The sequence below is a fragment of the Mauremys reevesii genome, linkage group 4 (genome assembly GCF_016161935.1).
Source record: "Mauremys reevesii isolate NIE-2019 linkage group 4, ASM1616193v1, whole genome shotgun sequence".
NCBI lineage: Eukaryota > Metazoa > Chordata > Testudines > Geoemydidae > Mauremys > Mauremys reevesii.
Window position 1 is genome coordinate 138,288,995 of NC_052626.1, and position 17,159 is coordinate 138,306,153.

General features: G+C 53.2%; 1 protein-coding gene across 1 annotated transcript in view; it reads right to left on the bottom strand.

Annotated features, from left to right (window-relative positions):
- The window catches only part of RHOC (ras homolog family member C), a 32,112-nt gene extending 30,872 nt beyond the window's left edge, over positions 1–1,240 (bottom strand). Inside the window, exon 1 of the mRNA XM_039537614.1 lies at positions 1,132–1,240. The gene's annotated coding sequence lies outside the window, so the exon portion shown is untranslated. The remainder of the gene's footprint in view (positions 1–1,131) is intronic.
- Between the last annotated feature and the right edge of the window lie 15,919 nt (positions 1,241–17,159).

Below are 17,159 nucleotides of genomic sequence, written 5' to 3' on the forward strand. Positions count from 1 at the left end.
GTTGACAGTGACACAGGAGACCAAGCAGCGAGCACTCACTCCTACGCTGAGTAACAAGGCAAAGGAGAGAGTCACACTTTCTACACTCAGACAGCAGTGGCCTTTGCACAGGAAGTGGGTGGACATGTGTAAGAGATGGTCACGGAAAGGCTAGCTGGGATGTTTGCTCAGCTCAGCTGGCTGTTCTCCACCCCCCCCCTCCCCTCAGTGCAGCCCAGGCCCCCACCCATCCCCAGTTACTCAGCACACTCCCAAAAGAAGGGAAGAACCAGCCACGGAAGTGTTTCCTAACCGCCCTCCCTGCATCAGCTGCTGGGCTGAGACAAAGCTCAACCCAGGCGGGGCTTTTTCGGCAGGGCAGGGCAGGGGGGGACTCCCAAGAGAAGGGGAGAGAAAGGGGTAAAAAGAACCCCTCCCCCCCAAAAGAGGGTAGAGGAGAGAAGGCCATTCCCCCAACCTCACTGCTAGAGCCCCACTACAGCCACCCCACCGCCAACCCCACTGACCCACACACACCCCAGAGCAGCCCTGCCACTCCCAACTCCCTAGGGCCCCATCTCACCCCTGAAGCCCCCATAACCAAGTCATGCCCCAACTCCCCACTGTGTCCCCACCTAGCCCCACAACCTCCTCACACCCCATTGCCCATTGTAACACAGCCTCACACAGCCCTCCGGACTACTCCCCCCACTGCCTCTACCCATATACCCCCCGACCCCAGCCCTCCCACCAGCTTCTACCCATATACCCCATCCTGACCCCAGCCCCCCCACCAGCCTCTACCCAGATACCCCACCTGACCCCAGCCCCCAGTCTCCACCCAGATACCCCATCCTGACCCCAGCCCCCACCAGCTTCTACCCATATACTCCCCTGACCCCAGCCCCACCACCTGACTGCTCCCCCCACCGCCTCTACCCATATAGCCCACCCGGACCCCAGCCCCCCCAAGCCCCACCCTTACACCAGCCAGCTTCTACCCATATACCCCTGACCCCAGCCCCCCACCAGCCTCTACCCAGATACCCCACCCTGACCCCAGCCCCCCTAACCCGAGCCCCCATCAGTTTCTACCCAGATACCCCCCCAGCCCCGCACAGTCCCCCACTCCCTGGTGACCCCGCCCGGTACCTCGGCGGCGGGTCTCGCTGGCTCCGGCGGCTCGGGCTCCGCGGCGAGCGGGACTGAGCCGGGCAGGGCGGGGCCGCGCGGGGACTGACAGCGCCGGGCCGCCCACTCCGCCGGGCCTGCTGCGGCCGCCACCGCCCCGGGGGCGGAGCTGGGATCCGGTGGCGGGGCTGGGGGTGGCACAGGGTGTGTGTGGGGGAGGGGTAAGGGCACGGAGTGTGTGGGGGGTAGGATGGCACGGGGAGGGGGGATAGCACTGGGAGGGGGATGGCACGGGGTGTATGGGGGTAGGGTGGCATGGGGGGTGGCACCGAGTGTATGGGGGTAGGGTGGCATGGGGAGGGGGGATGGCACAGGGTGTATGGGGGTGGGGGATGGCACGGTGAGGGGAAGTGGATGGCACAGGGTGTATGGGGGTAGGGTGGCATGGGGAGGGGATGGCACAGGGGGATGGCACAGGAAGGGGAGGATGGCACAGATTGTATGGGGGTAGGGTGGCATGGGGGGGATGGCACAGGTGGCATGGGGAGGGGATGGCACAGGAAGGGGAGGATGGCACAGGGTGTATGGGGGTGGGGATGGCACAGGAAGTGGGAGGGGATGGCACAGGGTGTATGGGGGTAGGGGCTGATACAGGGAGGTGTATGGCATGGGGTGTATGTGGGGTAGTGTGGCATGGGGAGGGGATGGCACAGGGAGGAGGATGGCACAGGGTTTTTGTGGGGTAGGGGATGATACAGGGTGGTGTATGGCATGGGGTGTATGTGGGGTAGGGTGGCATGGGGAGGGGATAGCACAGGGAGGGGATGACACGGGGTGTATGGGGGTAGTGTGGCATGGGGAGGGGATGGCACGGGTGTATGGGGGTAGGGGATGATACAGGAGGTGGATGGCATGGGGTTTATGGGGGTAGTGTGGCATGGGGAGGGGGGATGGTACAGGGTGTATGGGGCTGGGGATGGCACAGTGAGGGGAAGAGGATGGCACCGAGTGTATGGGGTAGGGTGGCATGGGGAGGGGATGGCACAGGGTGTATGGGGGTGGGGATGGCACGGTGAGGAAGTGGATGGCACAGGGTGTATGGGGTAGGGTGGCATGGGGAGGGGATGGCACAGGGTGTATGGGGGTGGGGATGGCATGGCGAAGGGGAGGATGGCACAGATTGTATGGGGGTAGGGTGGCATGGGGATGGCACAGGGTGTATGGGGGTGGGGATGGCACAGGAAGGGGAGGATGGCACAGGGTGTATGGGGTGGGGATGGCACAGGAAGGGGAGGGGATGGCACAGGGTGTATGGGGGTGGGGATGGCACAGGAAGGGGGAGGATGGCACAGGGTGTATGGGGGTAGGGGATGATACAGGAGGTGTATGGCATGGGGTGTATGTGGGGTAGGGTGGCATGGGGAGGGGATAGCACAGGGAGGGGATGACACGGGGTGTATGGGGGTAGTGTGGCATGGGGAGGGGATGGCACAGGGTGTATGGGGGTAGGGGATGATACAGGGAGGTGGATGGCATGGGGTGTATGGGGGTAGTGTGGCATGGGGAGGGGATGGCACGGGGTGTATGGGGGTGGGGATGGCACAGTGAGGGGAAGAGGATGGCACCGAGTGTATGGGGGTAGGGTGGCATGGGGAGGGGATGGCACAGGGTGTATGGGGGTGGGGATGGCACGGCGAAGGGAGGATGGCACAGATTGTATGGGGGTAGGGTGGCATGGGGGTGGCACGGGGTGTATGGGGGTAGGGGATGGCACAGGGAGGGGAGGATATCACAGAGTGTATGCAGGGTAGGGTGGCATGGGGAGGGGATGGTACAGGGTGTATGGGGCTGGGGGATGATACAGGGAGGTGGATGGCATGGGGTGTATGGGTGTGGGGGATGGCACAGGAAGGGGATGGCATGGGGTGTATGGGGGGTAGGGGTGGCACAGGGTGTATGGGGGGTGGGGGATGGCACGGGGAGGGCGGAGGGGAATGGCATGGGGTATATGGAGGTTTGGGGATGGGGAAGAGGTGCAGGGGCGGGCTGACACAGGGTGTTGGCGGGGGAGCTGACAGGCCTGGAAATGGGGATAGGGGCTGGAGGTAGAGACTGGGATCTGGCACAGGGTCAGAGGGGAAGGGCAAAGGGAACTGCAGTAGAGGAAAGGGCAGCAGCTGTAGGAACAAGACTGCCCCCCACCCACCCAGGTGCTCACTCCTGACACGTCCCCAGACCCCTGCAGCTCTAGGGGATCTCTGGGGACCAACCTGTGCATGGGGAATTATCAATTAAGCTTTAATTCCCCACTTTCAACCCCAGAGCCTGGCACATTGTGTGGTGCACTGCTGCCCTGCTCATCTGGGAGTGTGTTGCTGCCCCTTTACCCAAGTGTTAGTGACTGCACCATTTGGCAGCCAGGGGAGAATCATTAAAATACTCTTTGAACTGGAGGCAGGTGAACTGGAGGAGCGCTGGTCCAGATTGGTAAAACTTGGGTTTTCATTCTGCAAACGCTCTGGGTTTGGGATCCCTGTCCCACTTGCACATCTGGAGAGTTCCAATAAGAGGCTCTGGCTGCGCCCAGCTCCTGGAGGACAGAGGATTTCCCCTTTCTGTGGATTGCACCAGCAGGAAAAATACCCCTCCTGTGTAATTTGGTACTCAGAAATTAGAGCTAGGAGCTCACTTAATGAGACAGAGTTGGGATTAGCATCTCGCTGGCTATTTCCTCTGTTCCCAGGGACTGCACTTGCTGCTACTTCCCTTCAAAGTGAACTTTTCCCATGTCCTAAATTATTATTTAATTGCCAGTCTTAATAACAGACCGCCGAACATCAAAAGCCTTCCAAAAAGCATATCTGGTCCAACACTTTTCAATAGGAGGGAAAGATGCAGCTCTGTTCCTTTCTCCTTAACCCCCCACCCCCCCCCCCCCGGTACACATACCTCCTCATTAATACTTTCAAGCCTTGGTATTTTGGCAAGGTATAGCAGCAGGCTAGACACAAGAAGACCAGGGCCGGTGCAAGGAAGTTTCGCGCCCTAGGTGAAACTTCCACTTTGCACTCGCCCCCCCGCAGCAGCTCTTCCCTGCCCCCAGGGAGCCATGCGGCACCTCCCCACCCCAGCTCACCTTTGCTCTGCCTCCTCCCGGAGCACGCTGCCCCCGCTCTAATTCTCCTCCCCTCCCTGGCTTGCGGTGCCAAACAGCTGATTGGTGCTGCAAGCCTGGGAGGCGGGAGAAGTGGAACAGCGACCGCGTGCTCGGGGAGGAGCTGTTTTAAAAAAACAATTGGGGGCACTGCTTTTTGGCACCCCCAAATCTTGGCACCCTAGGCAACCGCCTAGTTCGCCTTAATGGTAGCACCGGCCCTGAGGAAGACACAGGGATGGATGTGGGTTTGGTAGTGGCTCGTGTAAATCACGACAACTCCTCAGCCCCAAACAGCTGCTCTGTTCTCCAGTTTCAATTCGCAGTGCCCAACGCCCATCTTGGAAAAGGTTTTTCTAAGTAGGCAACATTAGCTGCAGCAGCTTCCCAAAGCCAGGATTGCCAATGCCTGTTTTCTAGCCTGACAGAAATTCCACGGTGACCTTATCACCCTCTGCAAATGGGCATACTGTCTGGTATATAAGAATTGTGCCAAAGTAGCGGAGCAGGACTCACAATCAGAATTGTTACTGGAGCATTTAGTGCACGATGCGGGTGAAACCAGACACTCACTACACTCTTGAATGAACTCACACAGGAACATGATAAAAGACAAAAACACCCTATCCCCATAGGCGGCAGGTTATATACATTTGCGGTGCCCGGGCTCCAGGAATATTCAGGGCCGGGGGCCCTGCTCCAGCAATATTTGGAGTTGGGTCTCTCCCCCGGCCCTGCCTGGATTGGGCCCCGGCCCCCACGGACCTCCCCCCCTGCCCCGCTGCGTCCCTGCCTAGAGCAGGTACCAGCCCCTGCCTGCCACCCCTCCCCGTGCGTGTCCCCCACGCCGCGCCACATCCCTGCCTGACAAAAAGCAGCGCGGCGCCTCTCCCCTGCCTGCTCTGTGCTGTCGGAGATTGGCTCCCGGCAGAACTGCTGTCTGCTGCCGCAGGGTCCTAGTGCCTGCCTTCCACTAATGGCAAGGCAGACTGCCCTTACCCTGCCCTAGCCCTGAGCCTCTCCAATGCCCCAAACCTTCATCACCAGCCAGAGCCCTCATCCCCCTGCACCCTAATCCTCAGCCCCAGCCCTGAGCCCTCATCCCCCCGCAGCATGAACCCCTCATCCTCAGCCTTCACCCCACCCCTCTGCCCTAGCCCTGAGCCCGCTCCTGCATCATGAACCCCTCATCCCCCAGCCCCAGCCAGAACCCTCCTATCCCCAAACTCCCTCCCAGAGGGTGCACCCCTCCCCCTTCCCACACACCCCTTCCCACCTCCAAACTCCCTCCCAGGGCCTTCACCCCTTCCTATGCCCCCACCCCCAGTCCAGAGCCTGCACCCAAACTCCGTCCCAAAGCCTGCACCCTTCACCCCCTCCTGCACACCCACCCCCTGCCCCAGCCCAGAGCCTGCACCCAGCACCCAAACTCCATCCCAAAGCCTGCACCCTGCACCCCTCCTGCACCCTAATCCCCAGCCCAGGACATGCACCCCAGACCTCCCCCCTCCCCCCTCCCAGAGCCTTAGGCAGGTGGGGGCGGAGTTTGGGGGGGTCAGAGTTGGGGGGTGGGTTCTGGGCACCACCAAAATTTCTACAAACGTGCCACCCATGCCTATCCCCTGGGGGTGAACACTTTTCACAATGTGATCACTCTATGTCTGACCTATCAGCCCTCATCCTCAAAGGAAACCTGTGTAACGCTGTCAAAAAGGAGCTGGGGAGTTTAAATTCATAACTTTGCTAGACACGGAAAATCATGGCCTTAATAAAGACAATGGTTTGATGGTTTATTACAACAATCTGTAACTCACTACCCCTCTTTTTGTCCCAGGACTGCAGAGGTGTTAATGGGCCATTCTACCTTGAATGGTCCAATATATGCTAACAACTGGTGCTAAACAATCTGCTCCACCTCCCATTTAGCTGGGATGCTGGGAGTATCTTTTCCAGGCCTGAAGAGCTCCCTGGCAATGTCTACACTAGCAATTGAACAACAAAACTTTTGTCTTTCAGAGGTGTTAACTCTTCCCGCGCCAAAGCAGCGCTGGGAGTTAAAGCTGTCTTCGTACAGCTGTGCAGGGAAAGCGCTGCAGTGTGGCCACATTTGCAGCATTTGCAGCGGTGTTGGGAGTGGTGCATTATGGGCAGCTATCCCAGCGTTCAAGTGGCTGGAACGTGCTTTTCAAAAGGGGGGGTGGTGTGGAGTGTGACAGGGAGCGTGGGAGAGACAGAGAGAGTGGATTTTTGGAGCTGACACTGTGTCAGCTCCCTGCCTTGCAAGTTCTAAGGACTTGAAGATACACAGCACCAACCTTCAATCATTTTTAAAGTTTCGACCCCTTCCCCCACCCCTCTCTCATTCACTAAATGCAAATAGCCTTCAGACCAGATAAGCAGCTGCTCCAAAATGGACCCCCCCCTCCTCCCCTCCAGGCTGCTTCTCTCCTCAAGCAAACACTAGCTGTGGACATTCACTGCCTGCCTCTGCTCGAGCAAACAGGAGCTGTGTTTGTTTTTTAGATAAGCAGCTCCGGGAGCCCCGAGTTCACAACAAAACAAAGAGAGGCATCACAACAAAACAAAGAGTGTTATCTTTACTTAAAAAGCATTATGGGAAGGTTCTGGAGGTCAGTTACAGCGTAGTAAGATTAATCACTGTTTACACTGGCACCCCAGCGCTGTAAGAGCAGCGCTATAGTCGTTATTCCCCAGGCCAAGGTGGGAGTACAGCCAGCACTGTAGCCAGGGAGATACAGCGCTGTATGTGCCTTGCCAGTGTGGACGGGGAGTAAGTTACAGTGCTGTAAAGCCACCACCAGTGCTGCAACTCTCAAGTGTAGCCAAGTGAAACTCCACTCATTGGGGGTAGAAGATTTTTGTGGCCACACAACCATATCGCTAAAAGCTGTGTAGTGTAGACAGAGCCTGTGTGGCTCAAAAGCTCATCTCTCACCAACAGAAGTGGTCCAGTAAAAATATTACCTTATTAGCCTCCTCATCTATCTAATCTATCAGCCATTGTGTTAGGTCCTAGACAAACAGTAAATGACACCACCTGCCCTAAAGGCCTTACGGTAGCCAGTCTGTGTAGTATGGTTAGTAGCCAGTTGTGTCTAGTAGTCTGTCTCATGTCTATTAGCCAGCCTGTGTCATGCTGCTAGTAGCCAGGCTATCTGACACTGTGCATCTAAGAGCTCCCTTCTGTATGGCTAGTAGCTAGAATATATTGTGTCTAGGAGTCAGTCTGCTGTGGCCACTAGTCAGTTGACCTGAGATTTAAGGCTTTGGTGAAATAGAAACACAAAAACCATAATTGTCAAATTTATTCCTTGATGAGAAAACCTTGAGCAAGTCACGTTTCGTTCATGGGACAAAGGCAAACACACAGACGCAAAGCCATATGAACTTCACACACACACACTCGTGTGCACACATGCACACACCCCTTCCCAACCCTCCCATATGAAGCTAACACCGCCATCCTTAGCCACAGGAGACAGCAAGCATTCCTGCAGCTGTGCAACAGGCAAGGAGTGTCGTTTATAAACATAAATATGAACCCCAAGGCAGGAATCAGGAAACAGACAATGTCAGGCTCTGCTGGCTATGGCATTTCCTGTCTTTATTGCCATCCACAGCAGCAAGAAGACTATAAAGCTGATTTTATGCTATTTATTTATTTCTGAGGGTAGGAGTTTTGTGCTGCATCAAATGATAAGGGACTGGAAGAAGTGGGAGCAGAAGGTGATGTAAGCCTCCGCAAAGCGGATACAGCGCAGACTGAACCTGGCTGATCTTCCTTAGCAATCATTTCATCTTTCAGCAAGGGCTTCGTCTCAAGGGAGAGGAAGAATTCTTATTGATTAAAAGCAAGGATTAGACATTTACCGTAAGCAAATAAGAATAGTGTTCTCTCTCACAGTCACTAGGGTCATCAATTGTCAGGGCAGAAGCTGATCTCCACCTGGGTGGCGTGCAGCTACCATGGGATAGTGTTGCAGGAGCGATCAGCTATATTGGTCATTGCTGGGGTCAGGATAGGAGACTGGCTGGCCCTTTGGTCTCTTCTAGCACAGCAGGAAATGGGACATTGTAATGGCGGTACAGTGACCGAGGCACTGAATTGGGAATCTAGAGTACTGGGCATTGTTCCAACCTCAGCCTTCTGCTCCATGTGCAATCACCACTCTGTGCCTCAGCTTCTTCATCTGTAAACTGGAGGCAACGCTGCTGACACACCTTTGTCATGTGGTGGGTAAAAACGTTCTACAAACACGAAGCTCTGGGTTTACTCGGTTGTGGCTGCTTCCATGGTTTTGTGACACCAGATTTCAGGGCTGACGATAACTAGAGCCTGCTGAGAGCAAAGCTGGTCGGATCATTTCCATCCGTGGCGAGCAAAGGAAAACAACATGGGGACATTTTCATGATTTCTTTTTTCTCACCACCACTCCAGGCATTTTCATCAGCATCCAGCACATTGGATCTAACTCCAGGGCTCAGTTATGATTTCCTGTCACACAGGGATTTGTCAAGAAAGGAAGGGTAAGGCAAAGCGTATCCATCATCCTGGTTGAAAGTCCCAGCTGCAGGCTGTGACTCAGTGAGGAGGGAAAGCCAGCCCCGGACTCTGGCTCAGACCCAGCAATTTATAAAACATTTGCTATTTTAAAGGGGGTTGGCTTCAGAGACAATGTTTCTTAATTTTCTGGGCTTCAGATTTGGAGTTGGCTCCAAAGGAAACATTTCCATATAAAGAGAGGGAACCAAGGAGGAAGTTTTAACTTCAGCTCCTTCCCGGGTTTCCTTTCCTTTACACAGCCCCCAACCTGGGCTCCAGAAAAACAAGTGTCCTGTTCTCTTCAGCAGCTAGCATCTAATCTCATGCCTTTTCCCCTGCAAACAATGAGAGCGTTTGTGTGCCAGAGAGAGCGTTTATGTGCCTAAGTAACACTTGGATACAGGAGAGGGAGAAAGTGAACACAGGAGGGCCACAGGAAAGGAACTAAACTGGGATGATTTCAGCAGTCACCCAGATCTATACAAATTCCCTGGAATGGCTCATAATTTCCAGCTTGTGACTTCTGCTTCTTCCTGCCACCTGGGAAGTACAAACATTGCTGGGAAGAGGGAGTCCTGTTCCCAGGACTGGGGTCCAAGATCACCTGGGGCCTCCTACAAACAGTTAAAATGACACCATGCATAAGCCTTGTTTCCACTGAGTGGCTCCTGGGAATTGGGTGCCCAAGTGCCATGCACCCATCGAGGTGCTATGTCCACATACCACCAAACAGAAAATCCACTTCTCCCCGTCTAGGATGTCTTCAGAGCGATGGGAGTCAATATTTAAACCCCTCTCCTTCTCACCTCCTCCAGCTCCTGCTGACACATGGTCTGTGCCTCCAATATCTCATCTTCAAGACAAAAGAGGGATGGAGATGGGCAGGGATGGCTCCCAAGCTTCTCCGCTCTACAATGTCTTTTTCCTAAAGATGGGGTCCCGGAGGCAGAAATCAAACATGTGCTTCCCTGCTGCTTTCCATTGTCCCTTGCTCCCAGAGGTACTCATATTCTTTCCACCAACCAGAGATCTATGGAGCTTAATGTTCTGCTGATGTCATTGTACCAGCTGGGTGGGTCTTGCACTGTGCAGATTAGTCACTGCATAATTAAAGTGTTTGCTTCTTTCTGCACAGTCACACTTGTGATTACTCTAATCTTGCTATTTAGGCTATTTATGCTTTGTTCACCCTGTCACCCTGACCAGGAAGGAGCAGAGGCAGCTGCTTACACAAAGGAACTGAGGCCACAAAGAATTTTCTGAGGGCCAGCGTTACATCACTGCCAAATGCATTGCAAAGTGACAACATTTCATGGCGTGGCTGGGGAAGGGCTGTTGTCCTCTTGATACTGATACCTGTGCCCAGCAGTTTTCTTCCTCGGAGGGGATCATCTCTACCAGTGATCCCAAGGCTGTGGCTTCCACAGGCTCATGCCAATGGCAAGGTTTACTTGCTAGTACGCAGTGTTGTTTGTGCCAGCCATTAATCCTGCCCATCTGCCAGGCAGCATTGATAGTACACAATGCTTCTGGCTCGCTCTCCAGTGGCAGCCCAGGACAGACGTGCTGCTAACACCCACACGTCAGCTTGTACCTGTTGCCTGTGAACTTGGTGCTGCTGAAAAGTGCTGGATCAATGGAGGCGTCTATTAGTCTCCAGAACTGAGACAGCCCTGGCAGAGCGGGACAAGCTTCCCTCACACTGCTCCCCGCACTGTGCATCACAGCCCTGGATGAGAAAGGAGCTGTCTTGAACTTTGCTGGGTAGGCCAGGCAGCTAGTGCCCCTCACACTGGTGGCTGCTGTAATGTGGACACCTGGCCACAGGGTACGGTGTTCAAGTCCAGCAACTCACTTCCCAAAGGCTGCAGCTGGCCATCCAATAGCCAGGCTGTCATTGACCCCGCCCTGTTCTGAGGGGGATGCCGTTGCACGTAAAGTCTGGCAGGAATTAGCAGATATGTCCAGGAGGTATCTCCTCCCCTTTGGAAAGCGGAGAGAGCAGAATAAATTCCAGCGTCCAGCACAGTGCAGGGCGAGGGTGGGAGCAGCGAGTGAAATACAACATGATAGGACATTTCCTTTCCACTTCCATCGTCTGAACTTCTTGAGCACTGGGGGATATCCTTCTGCATTTCCATGAGAGTCGACTGCCTGGAATGGTGCTGCTCCCCAGACAAATGGGGCAGCATGAGAAATCTCAGGCTGTGGGCTGTGAGATTTGTTCAAACTCTGTTAAATAACTGAGGGTCCAATTTATAGTGGGGGTAAAAATAAAATGAAATCCAAACGTCTGCAACATTCACTGCAGCAATCTCAGCTAAGGGCTTCTCTACACAGACAAGCTGAACTGCTTTAACTATATCTGTAGAGTTGACACGGCACCACGCCCCTAGTGTGGATGCAGTTAAGCTGGTACAGAGGTGCTTCATGTTGGTATAGCTTAATCCTGTACAGGAAGGGGAATAACTATACCAATATACGGCAGCTTGATACTAGAATAACTGCATCCACACAAGGTCTTGTGCCACTAACTATTTTGGCAAAAAATCACCCCCTTACTGAAAGAGTTATATCAATCCAACAACTGGGTGCAAGCCAGGCCTTTCGCCCTCGGCATCCCCATTCACCTGGCTGCAGTAGGAAGCCAGGCTCTTTCTCATTAACATTTGGCCTCAGTGTTGCATTAGACACATGCATCATTCCCACTGCGTCGCCTAGGTGGAGTGTTTTGTTGACAGTGTCCGCAGTTCAGGGTGTGCTTTAATGTAGACAATACATGTGCTGGAGCTGAACTAAGATTGCTCTGGGAACCTTTAACTTCTGAATGTCCTGACTTGTGGGTGTTCCCCTGCCCTGCCTTAGCCATGCATTCATTCATTGTAAGAGTCTGAACAGGGCCAATACAATTCATGCTGTTCCACCCTGCTGCCAGCTGCTAACAGAGCCTGTCCCCACTTCCTCTGCATAGCATCTGCCCCTGCCCCGGCTTTGGAGAGGTGAATCCCTGCAGATCAGTCCACAAGAAGCTGTGCCTTTCCATTGGCAGCAGGCCTGATTTTCCACTGCTCTGCACCTTGGGTGGGCCTTTGTACCTGTGCAAAATCCTGGCATTCTGATTCAGCAGCGTTTTACACCCTTTGCACTGGTGCAAAGGACAATGCCTGGTGCTGGGCTATAGTGAATTAGGTCCAGTGCATCTAGTGGTCAGAACCAGGGACTCCTGAGCTTTATTGAAAGCCTTGTGGCACAGCAGCTGTGCAATCCTGGGAGAATCACCAACTCTCTTTCAGTTTCCCCATTTATTTAATGGGGTAAGACCTGCCTCATGCTGGGCTGTTGCAAGATCTGTTTGTAAAGTAAGCTACAATTCATCTCAAACTCACCCTTCCCCAACCTTTGGCTGACGGCTTGTCTACAAGCAGTTTAACTAAGACTGGTCTACACTGTGAGTTTATCCCGAATTTAGCAGCGTTAAACCAAATTAACCCTGCACCCGTCCACACAACAAAGCCCTTTACTTCAATATAAAAGGCTCTTAATATCGATATCTGTACTCCTCCTCGATGAGGGGAGTAGCGCTGAAATCGGTATTGCCATTTCGAATTAGGGTTAGTGTGGCCGCAATTCGACGGTATTGGCCTCCGGGAGCTATCCCACAGTGCACCATTGTGACTGCTCTGGACAGCAATCTGAACTCGGATGCACTGGCCAAGTAGACAGGAAAAGCCCCGCGAACTTTTGAATTTCATTTCCTGTTTGCCCAGGGTGGAGCGCTGATCAGCACAGGTGACCATGCAGTCCCAGAATCAAAAAAGAGCTCCAGCAGGGACCGTACGGGAGATACTGACTCTGATCTCTGTATTGGGAGATGAATCTGTTCTATCAGAACTCCGTTCCAAAAGACGAAATGCCAAAACATTTGAAAAAATCTCCAAGGCCATGATGGACAGAGGCCACAACAGGGGCTCAACACAGTGCTGCGTGAAACTTAAGGAGCTGAGACAAGTGTACCAGAAACCCAAAGAATCAAATGGACGCTCACGGAGGAAGGGGCGACTGATGACTGTAGCTATCCCACAGTTCCCGTACTCTCTGAAAACCATTTGAATTCTGGGCTGAGCTCCCGAAGCCTGAAGGGTCAAAAACATTGTCGCGGGTGGTTCAGGGTATATGTTGTCAGCCTCCCGCCGAAAGCAAAGGGAAAAATATCGTTTCTTGCCTTTTTTCACTGTCACCGTATGTCTACTGGATGCTGCTGGCAGACGCGGTGCTGCAGCGCTATGACAGCAGCATCCCCTTGCCTTGCCTTGCGGACAGCAGACAGTACAGTAGTACAGTAGGACAGCAGACAGTAGACAGTACAGTAGGACAGTACAGTACAGTCGGTGAGGTCGGCCAGGAGCGCCTGGGCAAAAATGGGAATGACTCCAGGTCATTCTCTTCTTTAAGTTTTGTCTAATGGATATTCAGTCCTGCCTGGAATATTATGCCAGCTGGAGGCTTCTGTCTCAGGATGCTCTCCCAGTCAGCAGCACCGTGCGGTCGTGCCTACTCCTTGCTACCAGGGCTCACAATCAGATATTTAGACTTCTACATTTTACTGCAAATAAAAAAATTAAGCTGCTGTTTAGAACTGCCCCCCAACATACATATCCTGGGACATTTTGTATTTTACCAGTGTCAACCAAAGGCCCACACACAAATGGAGATTCAGTCCTGCCTGTGCTTCTATCCCAGTGCTTGTTATAGATTCCCATTTTCAGCTATAGGCTGAGCAAGTGTAGAATGGTGGTTCTCTCTACTTCACTGTAAGCCAACGACCCTCCTCTCCCCCCTTTGAGCTCTGCTTGCAATAAAGTCAGTGTTGTTTCTTATTCCTGCATTCTTTATTACTTCATCACACAAATGGGGGGATCACTGCCACAGTAGCCCAGGAGGGGTGGGGGAGGAGAGAAGCAACGGGTGGGGTTGTTGCAGGGGCACCCCCTAGAATAGCATGCAGCTCATCATTTCTGCGGGATGTCTGGGGCTCTGACCCAGAGCGGCCGTTTGCCTCTCTGGTTCTTTAGTAGGCTTGCCTGATTTTCTAGGCAGGACTGACTCTCCATTAGACAAAACTTAAAGAAGAGGAAGACCTAGGGAGTCATTCCCATTTTTGTCAAGGCGCCCCCGACCGACCTCACCAAGGCCGGCCAGGAGCACCCATGACAGCAGCAGATGGTACAGTATGACTGGTAACCATCATTGCCAACTTGCAAAGCAGCAGACGGTACAGTAGGGCTGGTAACCGTCTTTGCTAACTTGCAAAAGGCAAGGGGATGCTGCTGTGTAGCGCTGCAGTACCGCGTCTGTCAGCAGCACCCAGTAGACATACAGTGACAGTGAAAAAAGGCTGAACGGGCTCCATGGTTGCCCATGCTATGACGTCTACCCTGCCAATCCAGGGAAAAGGGTGTGAAATGATTGTCTGCCATTGCTTTCACGGAGGGAGGATTGACTGACAACATTTATCCATAACCACCCACGACACATTTTTGGCCCCATCAGGCATTGGGATTTCAACCCAGAATTCCAATGGGCGGGGGAGACTGCAGGAACTATGGGATAGCTACCCACAGTGCAACGCTCCGGAAGTCGACGCTAGCCTCAGTACATGGACGCACACCGCCGAATTAATGTGCTTAGTGTGGCCGCATGCACTCGACTTTATATAATCTGTTTCCAAAAATCGATTTCTGTAAAATCGGAATAATCCCGTAGTGTAGACATACCCTAAAGGTGTGATTTTAAATCAGTTTCATAAACCAATGCAAAGGCTGTGCGGACTCTATTATTTCAGTTTAAAGCAGGCTTGGCTTATTGTGGTTTAGTTTAAATCCATTAGGGACAGGCTTAAGCTAAAAGAAAATAAGCCACTCAAGCCTAATAAGAGGGTCCACACAGGGTTTGCAACAATTTAACCAAACTGCTTCAAATAAATCAGTGCAGGTTTGTATATAGACAAGGCAGGAGGCGGATGGAGCTCAGCTCCCTCTGGTGCCCACGCGATTCTAATTGTTTGATGATTTTTGGGGGGACTTTTTCAATTGATTTCTGGTTTTGAAACCCACTCCCCCCCACCCCTCAAAAAGAAACTTTAAAATCCATGTTATAAAGCGGCCCAAACCCAACTGTAATGTTTTTAGACCAGGGGAGGGGCCAAGGAGGTGAAGCCAACATGGGGTGACCAGGCAGCACTCAGCAGCCTGCCAGCAAGGGGGTGGGGAGCACTGCGTGGGAGCCAGGGCGCTAGCACATGGTAGGGGCCACATTCCTGCCGTGGAAGTGTACAGCCTGGGCTGGGAAAGCAGGCTTGGGAGTGCCCCGAGAGATGAGTACATTTTCCTTGTAAAGACTCTTCTGATCATAATGAATAGCCCATTAGCCAGGCTGTCAATCAGAGCCTGCCTGAAGGCTGGACTCCATCTAGGCCATTGATTTTGACCCCGGGCTCTCGTTCAGAAAGTTCTTCTGAGTCAGATTTAGAGGAAGTGCTGGTGAGGGGGTTGTACTAAACACCGCTGCTGCCCTCTAGTGCCCGCTGCACGCCACACGGAGCTGCACTTCTGGTTACCTTACCAGGCACCACCTACCCGTTCTGTTCTAGCTAACACAAAGTGGGCAAAGCTCCAGGCTGACTGTGCAGTCGTGACCACACGTTCATCACAGAGGCGCTCTGGAGCTATGTGGGATGAAAACGCACAGCCCTGGTAGGTCTGAGGAAGAGTGAGAAGACCCCATTAAAGCCCGAGGCAAGTCTCAGAGGGCACGCCTACACGGCAGCCGGGACACACAGACTCAGGCTAGATCTGCTCCAGCCAGCATAGCTAACAATAGCAGTGTGGACGTTATGGCTCAGATGAGCTGCTTGAGTCAAGCCCATCTGAACACGTGGGTCCAAACTCAGGGGGCCAGCCCCAGCTGCAGCGGCAACGTCACGCTGCTATCTTTAGTATGCTTGCTCGAGTGGAGCTAGCACGAATCTGCCTGCCCAGGCTCGGAGGCTGCTCTCAGCTGCAGTGTGGCCAGGGGGTGTAGTAAGAGGAGGCCCTGAAATATATACTCTTGTGTCTGAGGCCTGAACCCTGAACCAAAGTACTTCCAGGCATTGCTAAGCAAAAGCTGGGCTGTGAGCCAGAGGCAGGCCTCACTCACAGAAATTGGCGAGAAGAGGGTTGTTAGAAGCAGGTGCGTTCACACACACACAGAGGAACTTGTGCCAAGATGGCACCTGGACAGCCTGATACAAGGACACTCCATAGACATAACAAGGAACAGGCAGGTACATTTTAAAGACAGGACAGCACGATGGATAGATCTGTATGTCTGGAACAACATGATCAAAGGGGAGACAGCACAGAACTTAGTTGGCTCGACTATCACACATTTAAAGAGACTCTACTATTTTTCATTACTTGAGGTCAGCACTGCCCGTCTTGTCGGTGGCCCCATTAGACACGGGATAGGAGGCACCAATCTCACTCCACACTGCCCTCTGAGAAGGGCTGTATGGCACCAATACCCTAGACAGCATTCGAACCAGGCATGCCAACACGGCAAGCTCTCAGGACCTGATCCAAAGCCCACTGAAGTCAGAGAAGCTATCCATTGATTTAAGAGCTTTGGATCGGGCCCTGGGTCCCAATTCCCTCTTCCAGCCAGGCCCCAGATTGTTTTAGAATTCACCTGCTCTTTCGTTCTAACCTGAGTCGCCATCGGCAGAGATAGCCCAGCAAGCAGTTGCCAAGACATTTCTCAGCCCAGGAGGGGCATGAATAGCAGATGGAACACTAACCAAGAGAGTTCCTGTTCTCTTTGGGTTTTTTTGCAAATACTCCACACAACAAAAAAAAAGGAAGCCCTTGCCCACTTACAAATCAATCAGGAAAAAAAACCCAACTCCCTTAGGAGGCATGAGCAGTTTTCTGGACTCTGCCTGCTGAGAATTTAGTGGGAAAGGTGCAACCAAGCTGGAGATTTCCAAGGGAACATCCACAAGATTAAATTTCCAGAGAAATATACTTTGTCTTTACAAGCGCCAGGCAACGCGCTATGGAGCAACACAGACTCAATCTCCCTATGATCACACATGTAAGATAGTGTCTCAGATGGCGGCTGTTACCCAGTATTCTGTTTGCTAGCCAAGGGAATCTAAGATACTACACCGGACCTTGAACCATACAGTTAGCCCTGTCTGCCACATCTGGGTTGAGATATGGGGTTTAATTAGAAACAGCTGGGTATGGGGGTTGGGGGAGGGTGCGGATGATTCCCCTATAAAGCAGTAGG